A 26,154-nucleotide genomic window follows, 5' to 3' on the forward strand; every position below is an offset into this window, starting at 1 on the left:
AAAAATTTGGTCGAAAAAATTTCGTGCCTATCCTGTTATCTTGACTTGGGAAGAGTATTGAGACACTCGCCATTATAGTAATTTTCGGCATAAAAAAGAGGAGCGCAAAGAAAAAAGAGTGCAAAAAAAGAGCGATTTTTTTCCAGAGTGTGCTTTTCCCTTGTTTAAATGTAGCGCTGTGATTTTGTTAGTGTTCTAGGCTCACGTCTCTAGCACGCTCTAGCCTAGGACCAGCAGAGTATCATCGTTGAGCGTTTATTCAACTTTGCATCTCTGAATTGATTATTGCTGATCCTTTTTGCTACCATATTATAAGCCTTCCCAGCTCCACATACATCTACGTCGTGTGTTTGACTCTCCCTGGTAATCGCTCTATCCAAGCTTTGAGAGTTTTGACTACAACGGTTGCCATCACCGCCTGCTGCTGGGTAAGAACTGGTAAGAATTTGAGTTTTGCTTGACGGATTTGTGACACCCACCACCACCACTTGTTAGTAGTCTATAGGATCATATTCTTGTGTGTTTCTATTGCTGCTAACCATGCCAGGATCACAAGCCGACGAGATTGACTGGGAGAACTTAACGAACAAGGAGCTTCATGATAAGTTTCAGCAAATGATGACTGAACAGGTGCTAGATGTGCTGAACAATTTTGAAGAGGCCATGGAGAAGATCACTGGCCTTGAGAAGACGTTCGAAAGAAAGCTCGATAACAGATTTAATGAACTGCCTGCGCGTCTTCCACCACCGGCTGCACCTGCCGCACCTCTGCAACAACAACAACAACAACGACTACCTCCACATCATGAAACAGACTTCATTTCAAGAAGGGGAGGATGATGAGGACATCAATACCATTGTTACACCCACAGCCCCTACTGTAACATATACTGGACCAATTACTAGAGCTCGCGCACGCCAATTAAATTATCAGGTACTTTCATTTCTTGGTAATGATTCTAATGTTCATGAGAATATGATGCTACCTAAATTGGATACATTTGTTTTGCTTACAAATGAAGGGACTAGCTTGGAGAAGGATGAACATTGGAGCAAGAACAAGCATGGAGATGATGGCATGTGCAAGGGGAACAAAAACGGAGTTACAAGTGATGATTTCAGGACTTTGAAGCCACCATAATGAGTGCATGAAGCCTTGGACGAAATATACAAGATGCCACTTCATAAATTTCGTCCAGAGCCTATTCTAGGTGCCGCGTCACCTTATTATTGGACCAGGCCCATGTAATTTTGAAATACATAAGTATAGGCTATTTTTAGAGTCCGTATGTGTGGGGAAACAAGAGATAGGGTTAGTTTCGGACCCCTCCACCAAGGGCCACGAAATTCACCCCCTCTTCCTCCATATATATAGCCCTTAGGGCACTGTTTAGACTTTGGGTTTTGTTTAGATTAAAGTTCGCCATAGCTGCAACTTCGCGTACTTCGTTTGTGTTCAACGACCAGACAAAGACGTCTCAGAACCCGACCTTGATCAATAAAGCTTTCATCTTATATTCGCAATATCCATATTGCAATCTCGGTTTCTTGCTTGTTCTTCGTTTGCTCGCAGGAAACAGACCCCCGTGGTCAGGTTGATCGTGCTCTGGCGTGGTCAATAACCTCTCGGAGTTGGTTTAGCGATTGTTAAGGCGCGACGTCCTCACATGTTCGTAGTCGGATCGTCAGTCGATTTCCACCAAAGCGATATCCATCATCTCATCGAAAGACGGGACACCTTTGCCTCTATCAGTCACCGAAGAATTCTTCCTCATATTCCCGCTCTTCCATGCCTGGCCAAGTAAATTGCTTGGGACAAGCCAATGAGTACGTTGAAATGTACTCGCAAGCAACCCATGAATGGTAACAGAATGGCATATGCATGATAATATCACTATGTTGGCATGTTGGTGGTATGTTAGTGTTTCTCATGCAAGTATGATCGATACTTGTGGTGTTAATAATGCGTCTATGATCATGAATCAAGGTATTATAGATCTCAATATTGAGGAGTTTCACACAACTCAATCTCCAACTCATCGTGATTCTCATCAACATTTTCAATCTGTGTTGTTTTTCAGAAACATATGGACATAGTCTAAGCAGCACCACCCAATTGTCCTTGACTGTGGACACGTCTATTCGAATAGTTTGACACTCTACAGAGATTGTACACTTTACCACCAAGATCCGAGAAGCTTCCGTGTCATCCACGACCCATGGTACCTCAAGTACCCATGGTAAGCACCCGATCACTATCTTTTGCTAGGCGACACTAACATAGAGTCCACTCGTTGGTACATGGCCCTCGTGTATAATCATAAAGATCTTGGGGCTCTGCCCTTTCCATTTTCAAAACTACACGAAGGGACCAACGGTGTGTCCGGTGCCCTGTAAAAACAGTCATGGCCACCTATCCAAGCACGCCCCCGTCCCAAGAGTGAACTCACGCACCCCCGTCACTTGTAATGTGGGAACCATGCTGTATCGGACTAGGTAACCAATAGCGCCCTGTCCCATAAGGGGTAGTGTGGTTGTACGTGTTTGGTTGGGACAGTCAACAAATCTTAAATCTAACCCGTCTCTATAAACAACACATATTCACTTGCTTCGGTGCACCACTTCTTCATGAAGTGGTGAGCTAGTTCAATATTACCCACGGGCATTAGGGGCACCCGATGGGGTCTCCAAAGTATTAATTGTAACCAAGAAATGATCATGGCATAGATGCAACATCATGCGTCAATATCAAGTATCTTTCGTCGCATCTCTAGCACAAGGTAGAGCTATGAACATGCAAGTACCAACGGGCATGCATCAATGCAACAATTATATCAAGCTCATAATCAACAACGTCATCATGCATACAGAAAATTTATCGATGAACAAGAGAGGTGTATCATGGTCAAAGGGTTGCTTGCCTTGGTTGGCTTGGTCTTCAAAGTCTTCAAGTCCTTCTCCTTCTTCTTCTCCAACTATGTCGTCAAGCATGGGATCAATTCGCCGCAAAGTAACAATCAGAAAATAAGGCAATAGCAAAAATAGAAGAAAAAAAAATAAAAGTGCCCACAAAAATGTCCACCTATTTTATCAAATAATAGGAAGGAAATTAAGAATGCACAAATTCTTAGTATTGGATTTGGAGTTATGGAATAATAGAAATGGATTTTTAGAGATGGATTTGAATGCTCAAATTTAAATTTAAATTTGAACAGTATAGAAAAGTTGGTTGTATATGTGTGAAAGTTACACCATTAAATAGGTGGGATTTTTATTAGAATATAGGAGTTGGAATTATTTCATTTGGATAGATATTTAATTCTGTCGAATTTTTTGCAAGTTTCTGGAAAACTGAAAAAGGAAAAGAGAGAGAGAGTCAGCAGACTGGCTGGGCTAGATCTGCCCGTAGCTGGGCCGGCCTGCAGCCGAGCCGAGGCGCGCGCGCCCGCCAGGTTTAAACCTGACGCGCGGGGCCCGGACACCAGAGAGATAGAGGGGGCGGAGGAGAGGTGAGGATGACAGGTGGGCTCCATATGTCATCTCTAACCTCGCGGCAGAGAGGCCGGCGAGCTCACCAGCAGAGATAGGAGGCATGGCGAGGTCGGGCGAGGGCACGACTAGACTCAACATCATTTCGCCATTCGGGTGGTGGTGGAGGCAGTAGCCGGAGTGGCCTGGTTCACCGGCGATGAGGTCACACGGTAGAGGAGCTTTGGGTGGCAGTGGTTCCGGTCGTTTTTGGCTGCAAAAGAAGCGTGCAAGAGAGGGAAATGGTCAGCGATGTCATGCGGTTCCAGATCGAACAAAGACAGGGACAGAGAGGGCATGTACCATGCGGGCGTCAGTGAACCGAGGCGACGGAGGTCGAGCTTGATCTCGAGGTTGAGCTCCTCTGGAGGGGAACGACTGGTGCAGAGGGGAGATAGGGAGTGAGAGGGTGCGAGTGGTGAGGAGAGGAGGGCTCGGGAGGCCTTTAGATAGGTGGGCGACGGCTCACCGTGGACCCGTGCGCCGGCGAGGTCGTTGTCGTCGCTGGAGGTCACGGGGCTCGCGGAAATGTGCCTGATGCATTTGTGGAGATGGTCTACGACCAGGGGAAGGAAGAGAGAGTGGTGAAGGGTCAGGGGCATTGCTTGTGAGCTCGTCCATTGGAGCCCTTGGGCAAGCGGCGAGCGGGCGGAGGGAGGCAGCAGGAGGGAGAAGGAAGAGGGAGACAGGGGTGTAGCATGTTGCGGACGTTGAGGTGGTCCTGTTGGCGCGCGGGAGGAGCTCGAGTTGGTCGGAGGCCTCGGGCAGAGGGTGGCTACAGTGCCTTGGTGCACTATAGCACGCTCCAGAGTGCACGTATGGCCGGCATGGTCATTTTTTTTGCGCTCTGGGCTTGGCATCTAGTGTCCAGCAGCTCTAGGGGGAGCAAAGAAGTGGGGAGGAGCATTGGATGCCCTGGAGTGGCCCTAGTGTGAGAAAGTTGGTGAGAGAGAGAGAGAGAGGTTTAGCTTGTCTAGAGAGGTAAATGGGGGGGTTACCCCTCAATCATTGAGCTGGGGAGGAGTGGGAGGTACTAGAGATAGGTGAGGGTTAGGAGAAGCCCTGGTAAAAAGTTGAGCTCATGGAGAATAGTGGAAGAGGTCAAAATGATGATTTTCGAAAAATGGCAGAAGGTGTTTGATGCAAGTTTGAGTCACTTGCACTTATCTCCTTCTTGTGCCACTTGATGGGGGTGATGCTCATGACCATTTGGCAATGTGGTAGAATTTGAGCTCATTTTGATAAGGTTGCCAATGCAACTTTTGTAAACCCTAGAAATCAGTAGAAATGGATTTGCTTAGATCTAGCTAAGATAATCTCATCTCCTTGATGCAACACTTGGTGTAGTGTCATCATTTAGAGATTAGAGTATGTCCACGAAGTTTGACAGCAAATGGAGAAAGTTGGCAATGTAAAGTTGTTCAAGTTTGGTTCTCGACAGAGAGGGTTTTGGGGCACCTTTGTGAACCAAAATATTTTTGATTGAGATGAAACTTTGCAAGATCATCAAATTATCCATATGTGACTTTAATGCGGAGCATCCTACGACCATCACCATGTCAAGAGTCCGTTTGGCAACTGACACGTGCGACCTCCACTTCTCATACATAAAGGTGAATCTTCTCCTTTACACGTGTTCACTTGACCCCTTCGAGGATGGTATACTACTTGACACTCCACTCGTGTGCATGCATAGGTATTGTCGGAGCTTCACGGATGACGAGGAGGAGTGCAAGCGCCAAGGAACACCTACACCATCCGTGAGGGAAGCATGGAAGAGAAGACGGAAGAAGACGGAGCTGCGGAGTCTACAGCGGCCAGACGTCCGACGTGCCACCGGACGTCCGACACTCTACAGCGCCCAGACGACCGACGTCCACTGGACGTCCGACGTGACAACACTAGGACCAGCCAGGAGATCTACTCTGACCAGACGACCAACCGAGATCCTACGTCCAACACCTCCCAGGTCACCGACGACCGAGCGCCTCCGGACGACCGGTGCCATGGCGACAGAACGATATTTAAGGAAGTCCGAAGACTTCCGGACGTCCGGACCGTCCCGAGCTTCCGGACGTCTGACACCCACCGGACGTCTGACGCCTGTTTGTAGCCGCGGGCCTTTGGCCTTGTATCCCTCTCCCACTTACGCTTCGTGGCTTAGACTATAAATAGACCACCTCCACCTCCTTTCTAAGGTTAGCAAATATGATAGCTCATTCTTAGGTGAGCTTTGCTCCTACCTTCTCCTCTTGAGAGAGAGAGACCACGGCCATGGAGTTCAAGACCTCCATGTAAGAAGATCCTGCGGGATATCATCAAGACACCCTCGTGGAAAGATCCATCTAGGATGCCATCAAGACCTCCTCTTGGAGATGAACTCTACCTTGTATCTTTCCTTTTGTTGTTCATGTACCTTGTGGATCTTGTGTGATTGATTGTCTAGTGGATGTGTCATTGGACTTGTTCTTGAGTGTTTCCCTTTGTGATTTCTCTCCGTTCTTCCCCGTGTTCATTGTGTTCTTCGAGGGAGCCCACTCCAATCGTGAAATTTCGGCCTACACCGGGTTAGCCCCGTATCGTATGGTATCATGAGCCACGTTTATCATGGATTTGGAGCCTCCCCTCCTTGTTTTCTAGCTTGATTTTGTTGTGTTCTTCCCCAATTTCGAAAATCTCCACCAAAAATAGCCCCAAATTTTATTTGTGATTTGTTGGTTTGATGATGGTTTGTTGATTTTGATCCATGGATTTGCTTGGTTTCGAGTGGATCTAGCATTTCCCCAAGTTTACCCATCTTTCATCCACGAAATGTCCTCAATTTTGACCCCAAAATCCCAAAATTCCGCCCAAAATCGCGTCCCGGAGCTCAAATCCCATGTTGACCGCGACCGCTGGATGTCCGACCTTTTCCGGACGACCGGAGCCTGCCAACAGAACAGAATCACGGATTTCCGAGCCCTTCCGGACGTCCGACGACCGGACCTCCGTCCATTTACGGACGTCCGTAACCTGTAGATTCCCACTTCGGCTGATTTTTTTTATCCATAACTAATTCATCCGAACTCCTATTTTGATGTTCTTTAGCTCGTTTTGAATCTATTGACAACCCCCATCACACAAAAATACTACCAAAACAATTTTACTCCATCAAATTTTCCAAAATTTGGCAAGTTTGCCTAGGCCTTCCACCATATCATCCGCATAGCCAACACCGACTTCCGCAACCTAACCCATTTTTTCCCCATAGCATTAGTGGTTTCTTGAGTAGTGATTCGAGTATCCTAAGGTGTTTTGGCTACTTAGGGACGGTTGGTTCTTCATCAACCACCACCACCATTTCCGCATAACCTTGCCCACCATACACTTCCGACCACCCCAACTTAACCCAATTTTGTTTGAGCTTGTTTGAGTTGTGGCTTGTGTCTCCTAAGGTGTTTTGGCTACTTAGGGACGACAACTTCAACTCCGAAATGTGTATAGCCCATCATTACACTTCCGAATTGCCAAGTGCAAACCACCACCACTCTCCGCTACCACCATTTGACATTTGCCTTTGGAGATTTTGAGTTTGCGGTTTTTCCGTTTCCTAGGGTGTTTCGGCTAACTAGGAACGGGTCGACATCGACAACACTGCCTCTCATCATCGCCAAGGACGGTAACCTCGACGACACCATTGTATCTTCCCCGTGCAAATTGCATTGATAACCCCTAGCCCATTTTGCGTTACTTGCCTATCGAGACTAGCCATTTGAGTATTTCTGGCAACGTGACTTGTGCACATTAGTAATCATACTTCCCATAGCATACATACCATATCATTGTGGTGCATATCTTGGTATCCTATCTTGTGTCACAAGTTTGTTATCGCATATAAACAATTGCTATCTTGGTTTGTGCATTGTGCAAAATTGGCCATACAAAAAAAGAAATAAAGCTTTTAAGCAAAAGAAAGAGAGCAAAAGAAGCTTGTAAGCAAGTGCCATAGCATCATACCACATTGCACATAAGATTGTCATATCCGATCATCTTGGATCATCTTGAGAGAAACACCGGGAACCATACATACATAGCATACGTGGGATAGAAAGTTTATCCATTTTGCATCTTATAGGTTGTGCACAAGTGTCGTATCCGCCTATTGAGCAATCGTGCTAGCGTCTCTCTTGAGTTGTGCAACACGAGCGTTTTCCGTGGATTCCACATTTTGTGCTCATTCATTGGTTGCACGGCCCCATTTATCTATCCGTGTGTGTGTTTCCGTGTGCCACATATTGCTATTTGTCTACTTGTTTCACTTGTGAATTTGTGAATCTCTTTCAACATTATTGACTCTTGCTAACATTTTGCATCAAATTTTTGTGCCACTATCCTCACCGAGCTCTACCATAAGCTTTACTTGATAGGTTTGAGTGAACAAGTCCGGTACCAATTCCACTATTCTTTCATCTCACATTGAGTGAAAGGGGATACATCCTCAACTTTGGGAAAAGGTAACTTGGTATTGTTTATCTCATTTCCTACTCACCTCTACTCGAGTCTTGTGATGGATAGGCAAGGCATTTCACCTTCGGTCTATAACAACAACGACGAGTTGGATGCCATGAACAACAACTCCAACGCCAAGATGCAAGCTCAAATGGAGGAGATCAAAGCCCTCATCAAGTCCTACAAGCGATCTTCCTCATCTTCCAGAAGACGCTCAAGAGCACATGCTTCCGAGCTACCATCTCTGGCAAGATCACATCGACATCGACACCATCACCAACAAGAACGTGAAGATCAAGAGCTCTACACCAACAAACGCTCAAAGACTTTACCATATCCCTTGGCATCTTTGCCAAGCGACTTCAAGGCATCTTCGCCTATGGACATACGACATCTTCGCCAACAAGAACCTCAAGCCTACGCTCAAGAGAAGCTCCCCAAGCTCAAGTCCGCGACTTCACCGAGCTACTACGACCTCAACATCGACCATGCGATTCATTTCTATGGGACTCAAGAACCCGAGGAGTACCTCGAGTGGGAGCGTTTGATGGACGACTACCTCAAGCTACATCAAGTTCGTCCCGAAGATCAAGTGAACTGTGCCTCAAGAAACTTCCACGACTACGCCTCGACATGGTGGCTTCACACACCTTCGGAGAGCTACGAGATGAGTTGGCCCAAGACGAAGAGAGCTTTGTGGCAAGAGTTCATGCCTCCAACCTACACGGAACAACTTCGACGCCAATTGGAGAACACCATCCAAGGATCCAAGTCCATCGACAAGTACTTCAAGCAAATGAAGATTGCCTTGCGACGAGCCGGCATGGACGACCCCATTTCGATGAAGTTCCACTTCATGATGGGACTGAACAACGACATCTCCAAGACTATCTTCCTCGAGAACTACAAGTCCATCAACGACTACTAGATTGGTGCTCTCAAGGCGGAACAAGAACTCATGAAGGACAAGTGATGTAGGGCGGATCCCTATGGGGCCGATCTTTCACGTTTGGAGAGGATCCTACGGGGGAAACACGAAGAACGCGCGGAAAACACAAGGGGAAACACGGGGAGAAACAAGAGAATCACTAAACTGACAAGTAATCGATCACACAAGGGCTAGATCACCGAACACATAAGGTAGCACAAGATTCAAAATCAACAAAGGTAAGATACACGAGTAGCCATTCTTCTCTGTGAGGAGGTCTTGATTGTCTTCCCTTGAAGGGGTCTTGAATCCACTTGGGGGATCTTCTCCGAAGAGGTTGTGAGCTCCGAGGAGAAGTAACCAAGTGGATGAGCAGGCTCTCACACAAAATATGAGCTAAGCCAATGCTAACCCTAACACGTACGGGACGATCGAGTATATATAGTCAAAGGGCGAAGGGGTACATGGGTCACGGCCCAAAGGAGCTGCGCGCAGGCAGAGGGCGCCGGATGTCCGGGTGACGGGCCGGATGTCCGGGAGCTCACGAGGTGCCGGATGTCCGGGCTGGAGGGGTTGGATTTCCGGGCCAGTGGAGTTGAGTCTTCTCTTCACTGGATGGGCGACGCCGGATGTCCGCTCGGAGGTGCCGGATGTCCACGGCTTCAGGAGACGCCGGATATCCTGGGCGAATGCCGGATGTCCAGGCTGACGAGGCAAGCTTCTGTGCTCCCAGGACGCCAGTGCCGGATGTCCGGGATTTAGGCCGAATTTCCGATGGGGGCCGGATGTCCAGGCTGGATGCCGGATGTCCGGTCCCTATAGCTTCTTTCGCAGATGCCTGGCTTTGTGGATTGCCAGGGGCCGGATGTCCGGGGTCCTGGCCGGATGTCCGGTGCCTGGAGGCTGTTCTTGCCTTCTTCCATTGGTTCTCTTCTTTCGTGGACTTGGGGTCTTGACCATCTTAATGTGCATCCTCGGGAGGGTCCTCTTGGTACCTAATGATGCACAACATTCCGGATTGAGGTAGTAGCCATGTCTCGAGAGTATCATATGAGATATCATTAAGGAGAGAAGTCACCTCGGTCTCGAGAGCTCTAGCACGTGCTCTAGTCATGGGTCCTCTTGGGGCTTGGTGAGGCGATGGAAGGTCCATGGGGATGACCGAAGGATGATCCGCATCATCTCCCCCCCCCCTTTGGGAAAGATCCGACCTCGGATCGAAATCCTCATCACCATGCTACGGGGAGAGATCGGAGACGTTGAAGATGTCGCTCATGTTGTACTTGTCGCGTGGGAGATCGATCTTGTAAGCGTTGTTGTTGTAGCGTGCTAGCACCTTGAAGGGTCTGTCGGCTCGAGGGAGAAGCTTGGAATTGCGTTCGATGGGGAAGCGGTCCTTGCGAAGGTGTAGCCACACGAGGTCTCCAATGTTGAATATCATGGGATGCTTGTTGACACTGAGCTTGGTCGCGAGTCGTTATACTTGGCGCTCGATGGTGTGTCTTGTATCTTCATGCATCTTCTTGATGTAGCTTGCACGGGCACTTGCGTCGAGGTTGGTGCATTCTTGTAGAGGAAGAGGTAGATTGTCCAATGGGGACAACGGGTTGAAGCTGTAGACGACCTCAAAGGGGGACTTGCCAGTCGTCGAATGTCTTGCACGGTTGTAGGCGTACTCGGCGATGGGTAGACACTTCCCCCCACTCCTTGATGTTCTTCTTGATCAACACGCGAAGTAGAGTGGAGAGTGTACGGTTCGTCACCTCCATTTGGCCGTCGGTTTGAGGATGGTAGGCGGATGAGAACAAGAGCTTGATTCCAAACTTGGCGCATAGGGTCTTCCAAAAGTAACTCAAGAACTTGACATCGCGGTCGGAGACAATTGTCTTTGGTTCTCCATGGAGGCGCATGATTTCCCTACAAAAGAGATTTGCAGCGTGTGAAGCATCGTCTATCTTGTTGCAAGGGATGAAATGTGCCATCTTAGAAAATCGGTCCACAACAACAAACACGGAATCCTTTCCATTTTGAGTTCTAGGCAAACCAAGTACAAAATCCATGCTAATGTCTTCCCAAGGTTTACAAGGAATAGGAAGAGGCATGTAAAGGATTGAGCTTTAGACTTAGCTTTGCGACATGTAGAGCATCGGGTGGTGAAGCGTGAGACGTCACGGAACATCTTGGGCCAAAAGTAGTTCTTGGAGAGCATGGCGAATGTCTTGTCGCGTCCGAAATGTCCCATGAGTCCGCCTCCATGAGCCTCTTGCAAAAGGAGCAAACGAAGAGAAGACTCGGGAATGCATAGTTTGTTAGCTCTCATAAGATAACCATCCTTGATGTAATATTGTTCCCACGATGTATGCGTTAAAAATTTAGCATAACGAGTTTGAAAAGATGGATCATTAGCATACAAGTCTTTTATGTGCTCAAAACCAATAACATTCAACTCAAGTTTAGTCACAAGCATGCATATGCGTGAAAGTGCATCGGCAACTACATTTTCCTTACCCTTTATGTACTTGATCACATATGGAAAAGATTCAATAAATTCACTCCATTTGGCATGACGCTTGTTCGACTTAGTTTGACCTTTTAAGTACTTAAGCGTTTCATGATCGGTATGGATGACAAACTCATGAGGTCTAAGATAATGTTCCCAAACATGTAGCACACGCACTAAGGCATACAATTCTTTGTCATAGATGGGATAGTTAAGTTGCCGGAGAGTTTTGCACTAAAATATGCAATGGCTCGTTTTTCTTGCATCAAAACTCCACCAATTTCGGTACCACTTGCATCACAATGAACCTCAAAAGTTTTGTCAAAGTTGGGCCAAACAAGAATCGGAGCATGAGTAAGCAAAGACTTGAGCTCATCAAAAGCGGTGGATTGCAAAGATCCCCAAACAAAAGGATCATTCTTCTTACTCAAGGCATGCAAAGGAGCGGCAATAGTGCTAATATCTTTCACAAAGCGACGATAAAAACCTGCTAGACCGAGAAAACTACGAACTTGTTGCAAATTGGTGGGTTGGGGCCAAGTTTTAATTGCTTCAATTTTAGATTCATCAACATGGACACCATTGGAAGAGACAACAAAACCCAATAAAACCATTTTGTCAACACCAAATGTGCACTTTTTCATGTTTGCATAAAGACTTTCCTTGCGAAGGGTTTGTAAAACAGCCCTAACATGATTAAGATGCTCTTTCATGGTTTTGCTAAACACAAGAATATCATCGAAGTAAACCACAACAAAGACTCCAATATAAGGACAAAGCACATAATGCATGAGACACACGAAAGTATCGGGAGCCTCCGATAAACCCATAGCCATAACTAAGCACTCATATAAGCCAAATTTAGTTTTGAAAGCAGTTTTCCATTCATCACCCTCTTGAATTCGGATTTGATAATAGCCACTTTTAAGATCAATTTTGGAGAAAAAGTTGGCTCCACTAAGTTCATCAAGCATATCATCTAAGCGAGGAATGGGATGCCTATAGTCAACGGTAATAGCATTTATAGGTCTACAATCAGAACACAAGCGAAAACTTCCATCGGGCTTAGGCACAAGTATAATCGGAACGGCACAAGGGCTTAAGCTTTCACGTACATGACCGTTGTCGATTAGTTGTTGTACTTGCCGTTGAATCTCCTTGGTTTCTTTGGGATTGACACGGTATGGAGCTTTGTTTGGAAGTGGCGCTCCGAGGATGAGGTCGATTCGATGCTCAATGCCTCGTGAGGTAGACCCGGAGGTAACTCATCGGGGAAAACATCTTGGAATTCCTGGAAAAGAGATTGAAACACTAAAGGTAGCTCGTGAGAGGTGTTAGTTTTTGGTTCTCCGTCCTTGCACACAAGGACAAAGTGCATCACACTCGATGGATTCTCACACACTTCTGTCATATCACTTTTTGTGGCAAATAGTATGAGGTTTTTCTCTCTAGGCGAAGAGGCACTCAAGTTTGGCTTGTGGCTCTCACTCACTTTTTGGTGGATCACTTTCTCACTCTTCTCTCCATGATGGGTGGCTTGCTTGTCGGCTATCACTTGACTAGGAGACATAGGTCGTAGCACATATTCCTTCCCTTTGATATTGAAGCTATAGTGATTGGTGCGCCCGTTGTGGATGACACCACGGTCGAACTGCCATGGCCTACAAAGGAGGTGGCAAACGGTCATGGGGACCACATCACACTCCAAAGTGTCTTCATATGCACCAATTTTCAAGGAGACTTGGACCGTATGCTCAACTCGGATAGTGCCGGAGTCACTTAGCCATTAAACCTTGTAGGGGTGCGGGTGCTTCTTCTTTAACAATTGAAGCTTGGAGCATAGTTCTTCACTTGCCAAGTTGTGGCAACTACCTCCATCAATGATGACCTTGACGGATCGTCCATTGATGCTGGCCTTGGTGTGGAAGATATGGCATCGTTGGTCTTCTTCTTGTTGATGTTGAAGAGTCAAGACCTTGGAGACAACAAGAGCGGGGCTCGTATCTTCATCACAAAAGACTTGATCATCTTCATCCTTGTTCACGCGCTGGTGCATGGCTACTTGCTCAAGAGCTTCCATCTCCTCATCACTCATGGAGTCATATGTGCCATCGTCGTTGAGGATCATGGTGCGCTTGTTGGTGCATTCATAGGACTTGTGGCCTCGGCCGCCGCAAGTGAAACACTTGAAGGAGCTTGTCTTGATGGTCTCATCGGTCGGAGTAGATGAAGAAGCACACGGATTGAAGTTGCTTGTAGTAGGAGGAAGACGACTTGAACTTGACGAAGTTTTCTTGTAACTCGGCTTGTCATCATTGCTTGGAGAAGGTTTGGTTGATGTAGATGTTGGAGGAGTTGTTGAAGCTTGGTTGTTGGAGAAGCTGTAGGTCTTGGATGAGTACTTGGCGTACTTGAGGTCATCTTGCACTTGTCGTTCCGCCTTTGGAGCTTGATGTACGAGCTCAATGAGGTTGGAGTAGGGTTGGAAGTCGACGATCTTCTTGATGGGATGATTGAGTCCATTCAAGAATCGTGCCATAGTTTGCTCATCATCCTCCGTGACATTGGCTCGAATCATGGCAATCTCCATTTCCTTGTAGTATTCTTCAACACTCTTTGTTCCTTGCTTGAGGAGTTGTAGGTTCTTGAAGAGATCGCGGTTGTATTATGTGGGCACAAAACGTGCTCGCATGACATCCTTCATTTGAGCCCAAGTGGTGATTGGAGGTTCACCTCTTGCTTTTCGGCGCTCAAGGACTTGTTCCCACCATATGAGCACATAGTCTTGGAACTCTAGTGATTCCATAGCGATCTTCTTCTCTTTCTCATAGTTGTGCAAATGAAAGATTTTGTCGACCTTCAATGCCCATGAGAGGTACTCTTCCGGATCATTGCTTCCATTGAACTTGGGCATTGTGAATTTGAGCTGGCCATAGCGTTGCTCTTCATTGTGTTGTTGGCGATGGTGATGATGACGCCCTTGACGTGGAGGGTAATGATCCTCATGTTGCTCTCGGCGTGGAGGAAGTCCATGATCAACTTGCTCTTGTTGAACTTGAGGGTGAGGTGGAGCTTGACGAGCTTGTGGAGGAGCTTGTGGAGTTTGACGTTGCACTCGCGGTTGGTAGTTCCACTCTTTGATTTCTTCTCGAAGGGCTTCCTCTTGATTGCGCCGTTCGTGATTGCGGTTGGCGATACCTCAACTTGATTCTTGAAGGGCACGTTGCGCCTCAAGAGCTTGTGCTTCACATAGTTGTTGTTGAAGACGTTGAGCCTCGGCGTCTTGTTGCTCTTGGTGTAGACGCGCTCGTTCTTCTTCTTCTTGGCGACGAAGACGTTGTCGTTCTTGAGCTTGGGCAAAAGCGACTTGATTTGATTGAGGACGAGGGACTTGCTCATCGGCTTGCTATTGTGAATGCTTGACGTGTAGAGGGTTGCGAGATGCATGACGGTCTTGATGCACGGCTCGTCGAAGAGTGTTCGATGACGGTGTACTTGAGCTGGAGAAGGAGTCGTCGGAGTGTCTACTTGAGTGGCTCCGTCTTGAGTATGACGATGTAGAAGGAGGCTGGTTCACCAACAAGGCGCGGATCTAGTCCATTCTTGCATCGTTCTCTTACTTGTGCGCGTCGAGCTTGTTGTCGAAGTAGTCTCGTGTACGTTGCTCGGAGAGTCGCAAGTCGGTGGCGAGGTTGTCGATGCAGTCGTTCATTGCTTGTTGCTCTTGATGTAACGCTCGTTGTGCACCAAAGAGGTGGCTCTTGGTGACGTATGATGACATGTCGTCATCTTGCTCGATGAAGAGTGGGTTCGTAGAAGTACTTGGCCTATCCATCATTCCAAGCAAAATGTTAGTGGTAGAAGGAGAAGAACTTATACCAATGTACCTTTGACCTATGTTGATGATGAATCAAGCTCCCTCAAATGCGGACAATGAAATAGCACTATTGGTACCAATTCTTGTCGGTTCTCACACCTACACAAGTAAAAGCTTATGGTGGAGCTTGGTTAGGATGGTGGCACAAAATTTGATGCAATTGAAAGTGAGATTCAATAATGTTGGAAAAGATTCACAAATTTGCAAATGCAACAAGTAGACTAAGCAAGTAGGGGTACACGGAAATACACACGCAAAATAAATAAATGGGATTGTGGAAACCAAAAGTGACCCAAAATGTGGAATCCACGAAAATGCTCTTGTTGAACAATACTAGAGAGATGCTAGCACAATTGCACTATAGGCAGATACGGAGCTTGTGCACAACCTACTAGGAAAAAATGCAACGATCTCTATTCCAAGTATGCTATATGTATGGTATTTCGGTGCTATGATCCAAGATGATCTTATATGACAATCTTAATGTAGTATGATGCTATGGTTCTTGCTTACAAGCTCTTTGCTTATCTTTCCTCTTTGCTTAAAAGCTTGGGTGGCTCTTTCACTTTTGAGCTCTTTTCTCATGCAAAACTTCACGAGCCAAGATAGCAATTGTGGATGCTATGACAACTTTGTGACACACAAGTTGATTCCAAGATATGCACCACGGTGGTATGGTATGTATGCTATGGAGTATGATCACTAATGTGCACAAGTCACGTTGCCGATAATACTCAATGTCTAGTCTTGATGGGTAAGCTACGCAAAAGTAAGGCCATGTGGGGTATCAATGCAATTGCAAGGTATGACAATGATGTCGTCGAGGTTACCGTCCTTGGCGATGTTGAGTAGTCGATGGAGGTGAGCGGTGGTGATGGTGACGTCAAACCATACCTATATAGCCGAAACACAATAGGACACGGGAACCACAACTCAAAATCTCAAAGACCAAAACATGTCAAAATCGACATTGGAGGTAGCGGTGAGCAGTGGTGGTGTTCTTGGAAGCGCTGGGAGTTTGCGGAAGTAAGCGTGGGCACCGGGGCAAAATTGGGGAAAGTATGTGGAAATGGGCGCGGGGGATGGAGTTGCTGCTCACAGGGGCCGGATTTCCGGGCCAGCGGCCGGATGTCCGGGAGGCCGGATGTCCGGGCTCTCGATCGGGGATGAACACGATGAACTCCACGGGAAAAATTGCAACTCCGGGGCAAAATTCGGACAAATTTGTGGATGGAAATTGCGGGAGTGATGGGAAAATGCTAGATCAGCTCGATGCAAAGCTGATCCATGGATCAAATCCAACAAAACTTCATCACACCAACAAATCACAAAAAAAAATTGGGGCTATTTTTGGTGGGGAATTTTGGATTTAGGACGAAAACCAAAAAATCAAGCTAGAAAACACGGGGTAGGGGCTCCAAAAACGTGATCAACGTGGCTCATGATACCAAGATGATGTAGGGCGGATCCCTATGGGGCGGATCTTTCACGTTTGGAGTGGATCCTACGGGGGAAACACGAGGAATGCACGGAAAACACAAGGGGAATCACGGGGAGAAACAAGAGAATCACTAAACCGACAAGTAATCGATCACACAAGGGCTAGATCACCGAACACATAAGGTAGCACAAGATTCAACATCAACAAAGGTAAGATACACGAGTAGCCGTTCTTCTCCATGAGGAGGTCTTGATGGTCTTCCCTTGAAGGGGTCTTGAATCCGCTTGGGGGATCTTCTCCGAAGAGGTCGTGAGCTCCGAGGAGAAGTAACCAAGTGGATGAGCAAGGCTCTCACACAAAATATGAGCTAAACCAATGTTAACCTGATGTAGGGTAGCACCCTAGGATGGATCTTTTCACACTTGGAGGGCAAAAGGAGAGAAACAACAAGAACACAAAGATGAACACAAAGAGGCAATCACTCCAACAATTCCTGATTGCACATCCACTAGGGTAACAACACAAGATCCACAAGTCACAAACACAATCAAAGGAAAGATACAATGGTAAAGTTCATCCCAAATCCAAAGGAAGAGGGGTCTTGAAGGTAGTCTTCTCCCAATGGAGGTCTTGAAATCCTCAAGGATTCTTCCCTAGAGGGTCTTGATCCTCAAAGAGGGAAGGTAATGGAGCAAAGCTCACCAAGATCTTATCTAATACTTTGCTAACCCTAAACATGGCCCTAGGTACAGAATATATAGCCTTGGGGTTGAAGGAGATGAAGAGGAGACGAAGAAGCCATCTCAGCCGGCCATCTTGGGAGGCCCGTGCGCACGGGGTAAGTTGGGTCTGTGTGCACGGCGGACCCGTGGGCACGGTACAGGCCCGTGCGAACGGGATGCTCCAGCGTCAGGTTCCTGTGTAGTCCGTGGGCACGGCGTCTTGGGGGCCCGTGCGCACGGGGTCTTGGGGGGTCGTGCGCACGGGGTCGCCTGGAGCCTCCTGTGCAGCTGCTGTTCTCCTTGTTCTTGGTCCTCACGGCCTTGGGGTGGTCCTCCTTCTCCTTGGTGATGGTCCTGAGCTTCTTGGTGATGTTCCTCTTCGTACCTAAGGAGGCATAGCATATTTTGGTGAGGTAGTAAACATGTTCCATCCGTGTCCATATGCAAGTCTAGTAGGAAGGAGTTCACCTTGGTTTCCAAAGCACGTGCTCTTGCTCTTGTCATGGGTCCTCGTGGGGTTGGATGTGTCGGTGTAGAGTCCATGGGGATGATGGAAGGATGCTCCGCATCATCTCCCCTCGCTTGGGAAAGATCCGACCTCGGATCAAAATCTTCATCACCATGGAAAGGCGAGAGGTCTTTGACGTTGAAGATGTCGCTCATGTTTTACTTGTCTCGTGGGAGTTCAATCTTGTAGGTGTTGTCGTTGTAGCGTGCTAGCACCTTGAATGGTCCATCAGATCGAGCTAGAAGTTTGGACTTGCGTTCATTGGGGAAGCGGTCCTTGCGAAGGTGTAGCCACATGAGATCGCCTATGTTGAAGATCATGGGTTGCTTGTTGATGTTGAGCTTGGTTGCTAGTCGTTGTACTTGGCGCTCGATGATGTTCCTTGTATCTTCATGCATCTTCTTGATGTAGCTTGCTCGTGCACTCGCATCCATGTTGGTGCGCTCTTGTAGAGGAAGAGGTAGAATGTCCAAAGAGGACAACGGGTGGAAGCCGTAGACGACCTCGAAGGGGGACTTGCCGGTAGTCGAATGTCTTGCCCGGTTGTAAGTGTACTCAGTGATGGGTAGACACGCCTCCCATTCCTAGATGTTCTTCTTGATCAACACACAAATTAGAGTGGATATTGTCCGGTTCGTCACCTCCGTTTGGCCGTCGGTTTGGGGATGGTATGAGGATGAGAACAAGAGCTTGATTCCGAGCCTGGCGCATAGCGTCTTCCAAAAGTAACTCAAGAACTTGACATCGCGGTCGGAGACGATTGTCTATGGTACTCCATGGAGGCGCAAGATTTCCCTACAAAAGAGATTTGCAACGTGTGAAGCATCGTCTATCTTGTTGCAAGGAATGAAATGTGCCATCTTAGAAAATCGGTCCACAACAACAAATATGGAATCCTTTCCATTTTGAGTTCTAGGCAAACCAAGTACAAAATCCATGCTAATGTCTTCCCAAGGTTGATAAGGAATAGGAAGAGGCATGTAAAGACCATGGGATTGAGCTTTAGACTTAGCTTTGCGACATGTAGAGCATCGGATGGTGAATCGTGAGAGCGTGGCGAAAGTCTTGTCGCGTCCAAAGTGTCCCATGAGTCCGCCTCCATGAGCCTCTTGCAAAAGGAGCAAACGAAGAGAAGACTCGGGAATGCATAGTGTGTTAGCTCTCATAAGATAACCATCCTTGATGTAATATTGTTCCCAAGATGTATGCGTCAAACATTTAGCATAATGAGTTGCAAAAGATGGATCATTAGCATACAAGTCTTTTATGTGCTCAAAGCCAATAACATTCAACTCAAGTTTGGTGACAAGCGTGCATATGCGTGAAAGTGCATCGGCAACTACATTTTCCTTACCCTTAATGTACTTGATCACATAGAGAAAAGACTCAATAAATTCACTCCATTTGGCATGACGCTTGTTCAACTTAGTTTGACATTTTAAGTACTTAAGGGTTTCATGATCGGTATGGATAACCAACTCATGAGGTCTAAGATAATGTTCCCAAACATGTAGCACACGCACTAAAGCATACAATTCTTTGTCATAGATGGGATAGTTAAGTTGAGCACCGGAGAGTTTTTCACTAAAATATGCAATTGCTCATTTTTCTTGCATCAAAACTCTGCCAATTCCAGTACCACTTGCATCACAATGAACCTCAAAAGTTTTGTCAAAATTGGGCAAAGCAAGAATCGGGGCATGAGTAAGCAAAGACTTGATCTCATCAAAAGCGGTGGATTGCAAAGATCCCCAGACAAAGGAGCATTCTTCTTACTCAACGCATGCAAAGGAGCGGCAATAGTGCTAAAGTCTTTCACAAAGCAACGATAAAAACCCGCAAGACCAAGAAAACTACGCACTTATTGCAAATTGGTGGGTTGGGGTCAAGTTTTAATTGCTTCAATTTTAGTTTCATCAACATGGACTCCCTTGGACGATACAACGAAACCCAAGAAAACCACTTTGTCAACACCAAATGTGCACTTTTCCATGTTGGCATAAAGACTTTCCTTGCGAAGTCTTTGCAAAACGGCCCTAACATGATCAAGATGCTCTTTCATGGTTTTGCTAAACACAAGAATATCATCAAAGTAAACCACAACAAAGACTCCAATATAAGGGCGAAGAACATGATGCATGAGACGCACAAAAGTATCGGGAGCCTCCGATAAACCCATAGGCGTAACTAACCACTCATATAAGCCAAATTTTGTTCTCAAAGCAGTTTTCCATTCATCACCCTCTTGTATGCGGATTTGATAATAGCCACTTTTAAGATGAATTTTTGAGAAAAAGTTGGCTCCACTAAGTTCATCAAGCATATCATCTAAGCAAGGAATAGGATGCCTATAGCGAACGGTAATAGCATTTATGGGTCTACAATCGGAACACAAGCGATAGCTACTATCTTGCTTGGGCACAAGTATAACGGGAACGACACATGGGCTTAAGCTTTCACGTACATGACCATTGTCGATAAGTTGTTGTACTTGCTGTTGAATCTCCTTGGTTTCTTTGGGATTGACACGGTATGGAGCTTTGTTTGGAAGTGGCGCTCCGGGGATGAGGTCGATTCGATGCTCAATGCCTCGTAGAGGAGGTAGACCCGGAGGTAGCTCATCGGGAAAAACGTCTTGAAATTCCTACAAAAGAGATTGAAATACCAAAGGTAGCTCGTGAGCGGTGTTAGTTTTTGGTTCTCCATCCTTGTACACAAGGACAAAGTGCATCACAGTCGATGGGTTCTCACACACTTCTCTCATCTCACTTTTTGTGGCAAATAGTATGAGGTTTTTCTCTCTAGGCAGAGAGGCGCTCAAGTTTGGCTTCTGGCTCTCACTCACGTTTGGGTGGCTCACTTTCTCACTCTTACCGCCATGATGGGTGGCTTGCTTGTCGGCTATCACTTGACTAGGAGACATAGGTCGTAGCACATACTCCTTCCCTTTCATCTTGAAGCTATAGTGATTGGTACGCCCATTGTGGATGACACCACGGTTGAATTGCCATGGTCGACCAAGAAGGAGGTGGCAAATGGTCATTGGGACCACATCACACTCCAAAGTGTCCTCATATGCACCAATTTTGAAGGAGACTTGGACCGTATGCTCAAGTCATATAGTGTCGGAGTCACTTAGCCATTGAACCTTGTAGGGGTGCGGGTGCTACCTCTTGACCAATTGAAGCTTGGAGCATAGTTCTTCACTTGCCAAGTTGTGGCAACTACCTCCATCGATGATGACCTTGATGGGCCTTCATTGATGCCGGCCTTGGTGTGGAAGATATGGCATCATTGGTCTTCTTCTTGTTGATGTTGAAGTGTCAAGACCTTGGAGACAACAAGAGCGGGGCTCGAATCCTCATGACAAAAGACTCTATCATCTTCATCCTCGTTCACGCGCCGGTGCATGGCCACTTGCTCAAGAGCTTCCATTTCATCTTCACTCATTGAGTTGTAGGTGCCATCATCATTGAGGATCACAGTGCGCTTGTTGGTGCATTGGAAGGACTTGTGGCCTCGGCCGCCACATGTGAAGCACTTGATTGAACTTGTCTTGACGGTCTCGTCGGTCGTAGTAGATGAAGAAGCACGCGGCTTGAAAATGTTTGTAGTAGGAGGAAGACGACTTGAACTTGCCGATATTTTCTTGTAATTTGACTTGTCGTCGTTGCTTGGAGAAGGCTTGGTTGATGTAGATGTTGGAGGAGTTGTTGAAGCTTGATTGTTGGAGAAGTCGTATGTCTTGGATGAGTACTTGGCGTACTTTAAGTCATCTTGCACTTGACGTTCCGCCTTGGTCGCTTGATGCACGAGCTCGATGAGGGTGGAGTAGGGTTGGAAGTCGGCGATCTTCTTGATGGGATGATTGAGTCCATTCAAGAATCGTGGCATTGTTTGCTCATAAGCTTCCTTGACATTGGCTCTAATCATGGCTATCTCCATCTCCTTGTAGTATTCTTCAACACTCTTTGTTCCTTGCTTGAGGAGTTGTAGCTTCTTGAAGAGATCATGTTGTAGTAGGTGGGTACAAATCGTGCTCACATGACATCCTTCATTTGAGCCCAAGTGGTGATTGGAGGGTCACCTCTTGCTTCTCGGTGCTCAAGGACTTGTTCCCACCATATGAGCACATAGTCTTGGAACTCAAGTGATGCCATTGCGATCTTCTTCTCTTCCTCATAGTTGTGCAAACGAAAGATTTTGTCGACCTTCAATGCCCAGGAAAGATATTTTTCGGGATCATTGCTTACGGAGAACTTTGGCATGGTGAACTTGAGCTTGCCGTAGCGGATTTCTTCATCTTGATAGCGGTTGTGATAGCGCTCTTGCCTTGGAAAGTCCTCGAATGCTCGTTCCTCATGATGTCGCTCTTGGCGTCGAGGATGGTCTTGAAGCACTTGTTCCACATGGTGTCGCTCTTGGCGTGAAGGAAGTCCATGACCAACTTGCTCTTGTTGAACTTGAGGTGAGGTGGGGCTTGACGAGCTTGTGGAGGAGCTTGAGGGATTGATGGTGCACACGTGGTTGGTAGTTCCTCTCTTGAATTTCTTCTCGAAGGGATTCCTCTTGATTTCGCCATTCACGTTTGCGGTTTGCGATTGCTCGACTTGATTCTTCAAGGGCACGTTCCGCCTCAAGAGCTTGTGCTTCTCGTTGTTGTTGTTGAAGACGTTGAGCCTCGGCGTCTTGTTCCTCTTGGTGTAGATGCGCTTGTTCTTCCTCTTGGCGTCGTAGTCGTTGCCGTTCTTGAGCTTGAGCAAAAGCGACTTGGTTTGATTGAGGACGAGGAACTTGCTCATCGACTTGCTCTTGTGAATGCTTGACGTGGAGCGGGTTGCGAGATGCATGACGGTCTTGACGCGCGGCTTGACGAAGAATGGTCGATGACGGTGTACTTGAGCCGGAGAAGGTGTCGTCAGAGTGTCGAGTTGAGTGGCTCCGTCTTGAGTAGGAAGAAGTTGAAGGAGGCTGGTTGACCAACAAAGCGCGGATCTCGTCCATTCTTGCATCGTTCTCTTGCTTGTGTGCATCGAGCTTGTTTTCGAACTACTCTCGTGTACGTTGCTCGGAGAGTCGCAAGTCAGTGGTGAGGTTGTCGATGCGGTCGTTCATTCCTTGTTTCTCTTGATGTAGCGCTCATTGTGCACCAAAGAGGTGGCTCTTGGTGACGAATGATGACATGTCGTCGTCTTGCTCGATGAAGAGTGGGTTGGTAGAGGAAATTGTCCTATCCATCATATGAAAGTGGTGGTGAGTAGGAAAATGAGAGAACAAAACCAAAGTTACCTTTTCCGAAGATTGTGGATGTAACAAGTACGATCCCACGTGATGTTACAATAGGGGAATTGGTACCGGGAATTGTTTCTCACACCTACAAGTAAATGGTCTATGGAGGAGCTTGGTTAGGAAAGGCACAAATAATTCAAGCAAATGTTAGTCAAGATGTTGATAAAGTTGAGAAGATGCACAAATGGCAAATAAGACAAATAGATCAACCTCCAAAGATAACACGAGGAACACACACACGGAAGATAAATGGGATCCGCACAACCAAGGGGTGAGCTCGAAGATGTCTAACCATGGGAAAAGCTCTTGTCGTACGGATACTAGAGAGACGCTAGCTCGATTGCACTAATGGGCTAGAGACGCTAGTGCACCAACCTAATAGAGAATCCACTCGTCTCACTATCCCAAGTATGCTTATGTATGTGATGACCAAGATGATGCACGTATGCTAAGGCTCGATGCAATTGCTTATAAGCTTTTTGCTTCTCTTCTCTTTTGCTTAAAAGCTTTTTCTCGTTTTTTTAACTATGCCACGATGCTTGATATACGAGCCACACAATGAGGTAACAAGTAGTAAATGCACGGGATGGATGGAACACTAAATGGTGCACTAAGGCGTGGCCCAACAATACTCAACAAGCTAGTCTCGATGGGTAAGCTACGCAAAATGGCTCGAAGCTATCAAGTTAATGGCAAGGGAGTACAAGGTGTCGTCGAGGTTACCACCCTTGCTTACGGTCGAAGATGATCTTGTCGAAGCCGATGTGTTGTCCGAATCGATGATTGGTGGCAATGATGATGATACAAACTCACGCCTAAGTAGCCGAAACACCTTAGGACACAAGAGAAATTGCGACCGAACACTCAAACAAACACGTGGAATGGTGCGGAAGAACACAAGAGGTGGTGGTGGAACGAAATGAGAAAAACAGAAAAATCGCCGAAACTTCCTGGATAGTCCGTGCACACGGGGTAAGTGAGGCCCGTGTGCATGGGGTCCCATGCGCACGGGGTCCCGATGGCCCGTGTGCACGGGGTCCTCTGTGAGCGGACGAACTGATCTGAATTCGTGATGATTCCCAACTTTTTGGCCAAATTCGGACGGTGGAAGGGTGTGGATGATGGTGGAGGGGTAGATCCACTTGCCAAAAACCAAATTCGTGGATCAAAACAACCAAATCTCACAAGATCAACAAATTGCAAGAAAAAAAATTTGGGGCTATTTTTGGTGGGGATTTTTGGATTAGGACGAAAAACAACAAAATCAAGCTAGAAAGTGGAAGGTAGGGACTCCAAGATGTGAATCAACGTGGCTCATGATACCAAGATGATGTAGGGTAGCACCCTAGGATGGATCTTTTCACACTTGGAGGGGAAAAGGAGAGAAACAACAAGAACACAAAGATGAACACAAAGAGGCAATCACTCCAACAATTCCAGATTACACATCCACTAGGGTAACAACACAAGATCCACAAGTCACAAACACAATCAAAGGAAAGATACAATGGTAAAGTTCATCCCAAATCCAAAGGAAGAGGGGTCTTGAAGGTAGTCTTCTCCCAATGGAGGTCTTGAAATCCTCAAGGATTCTTCCCTAGAGGGTCTTGATCCTCAAAGAGGGAAGGTAATGGAGCAAAGCTCACCAAGATATTATCTAATACTTTGCTAACCCTAAACAAGGCCCTAGGTACGGAATATATAGCCTTGGGGTCGAAGGAGAAGAAGTGGAGCCGAAGAAGCCATCTCAGTCGGCCATCCTGGGAGGCCCGTGCGCACGGGGTAAGTTGGGCCCGTGCTCACGGTACAGGCCCGTGCGCATGGGATGCTCCAGCGTCAGGTTCCTGTGTAGTCCATGGGCATGGGGTCTTGGGGGCCCGTGTGCATGGGGTCGCCTAGAGCCTCCTGTGCAGCTGTTGTTCTCCTTGTTCTTGGTCCTCACGGTCTTGGGGTGGTCCTCCTTCTCCTTGGTGATGCTCCTGAGCTTCTTGGTGATGTTCCTCTTCATACCTAAGGAGGCATAGCATATTTTGGTGAGGTAGTAAACATGTTCCATCCGTGTCCATATGCAAGTCTAGTAGGAAGGAGTTCACCTCGGTTTCCAAAGCACGTGGTCTTGCTCTTGTCATGGGTCCTCGTGGGGTTGGATGTGTCGGTGTAGAGTCCATGGGGATGATCGAAGGATGCTCCGCATCATAACCCTAACACGTACGGGATGAGGGAGTATATATAGTCAAAGGGCGAAGGGGTACATGGGTCATGGCCCAAAGGAGCTGCGCGCAGGCAGAGGGCGCCGGATGTTCGGGCGACGGGCCAGATGTCCGGGCGCTCACGAGGTGCCGGATGTCCGGCCTGGAGGGGCCGGATGTCAGGGCCAGTGGAGTTGACTCTTTTGTTCACTTGATGGGCGACGCCAGATGTCCACTCAGAGGGGCCGGATGTCCGCGGCTTCGGGAGGCGCCGGATGTCCGGGGAGAATGCCGGATGTCCGGGCTGACGGGGCAAGCTTCTGTGCTCCTTGGAAACCAGTGCCGGATGTCCGGGATTTAGGCCTGATTTCCGGTGGGGGCCGGATGTCCAGGCTGGACGCCGGATGTCCGGTCCCTATAGCTTCTTTTGCAGATGCCTGGCCTTGTGGATCTCCAGGGGCCGGATGTCCAGGGTCCTGGCCGGATGTCCGGTTCCTAGAGGCTGTTCTTGCCTTCTTCCATTGGTTCTCTTCTTCCGTGGACTTGGGGTCTTGACCATCTTCATGTGCATCCTCGGGAGGGACCTCTTGGTACCTAATCATGCACAACATTCCGGATTGAGGTAGTAGCCATGTCTCGAGAGGATCATATGAGATATCATTAAGGAGAGAAGTCACCTCGGTC

This window comes from Triticum dicoccoides, chromosome 2B (genome assembly GCF_002162155.2).
Source record: "Triticum dicoccoides isolate Atlit2015 ecotype Zavitan chromosome 2B, WEW_v2.0, whole genome shotgun sequence".
Taxonomy (NCBI): Eukaryota; Viridiplantae; Streptophyta; class Magnoliopsida; order Poales; family Poaceae; genus Triticum; species Triticum dicoccoides.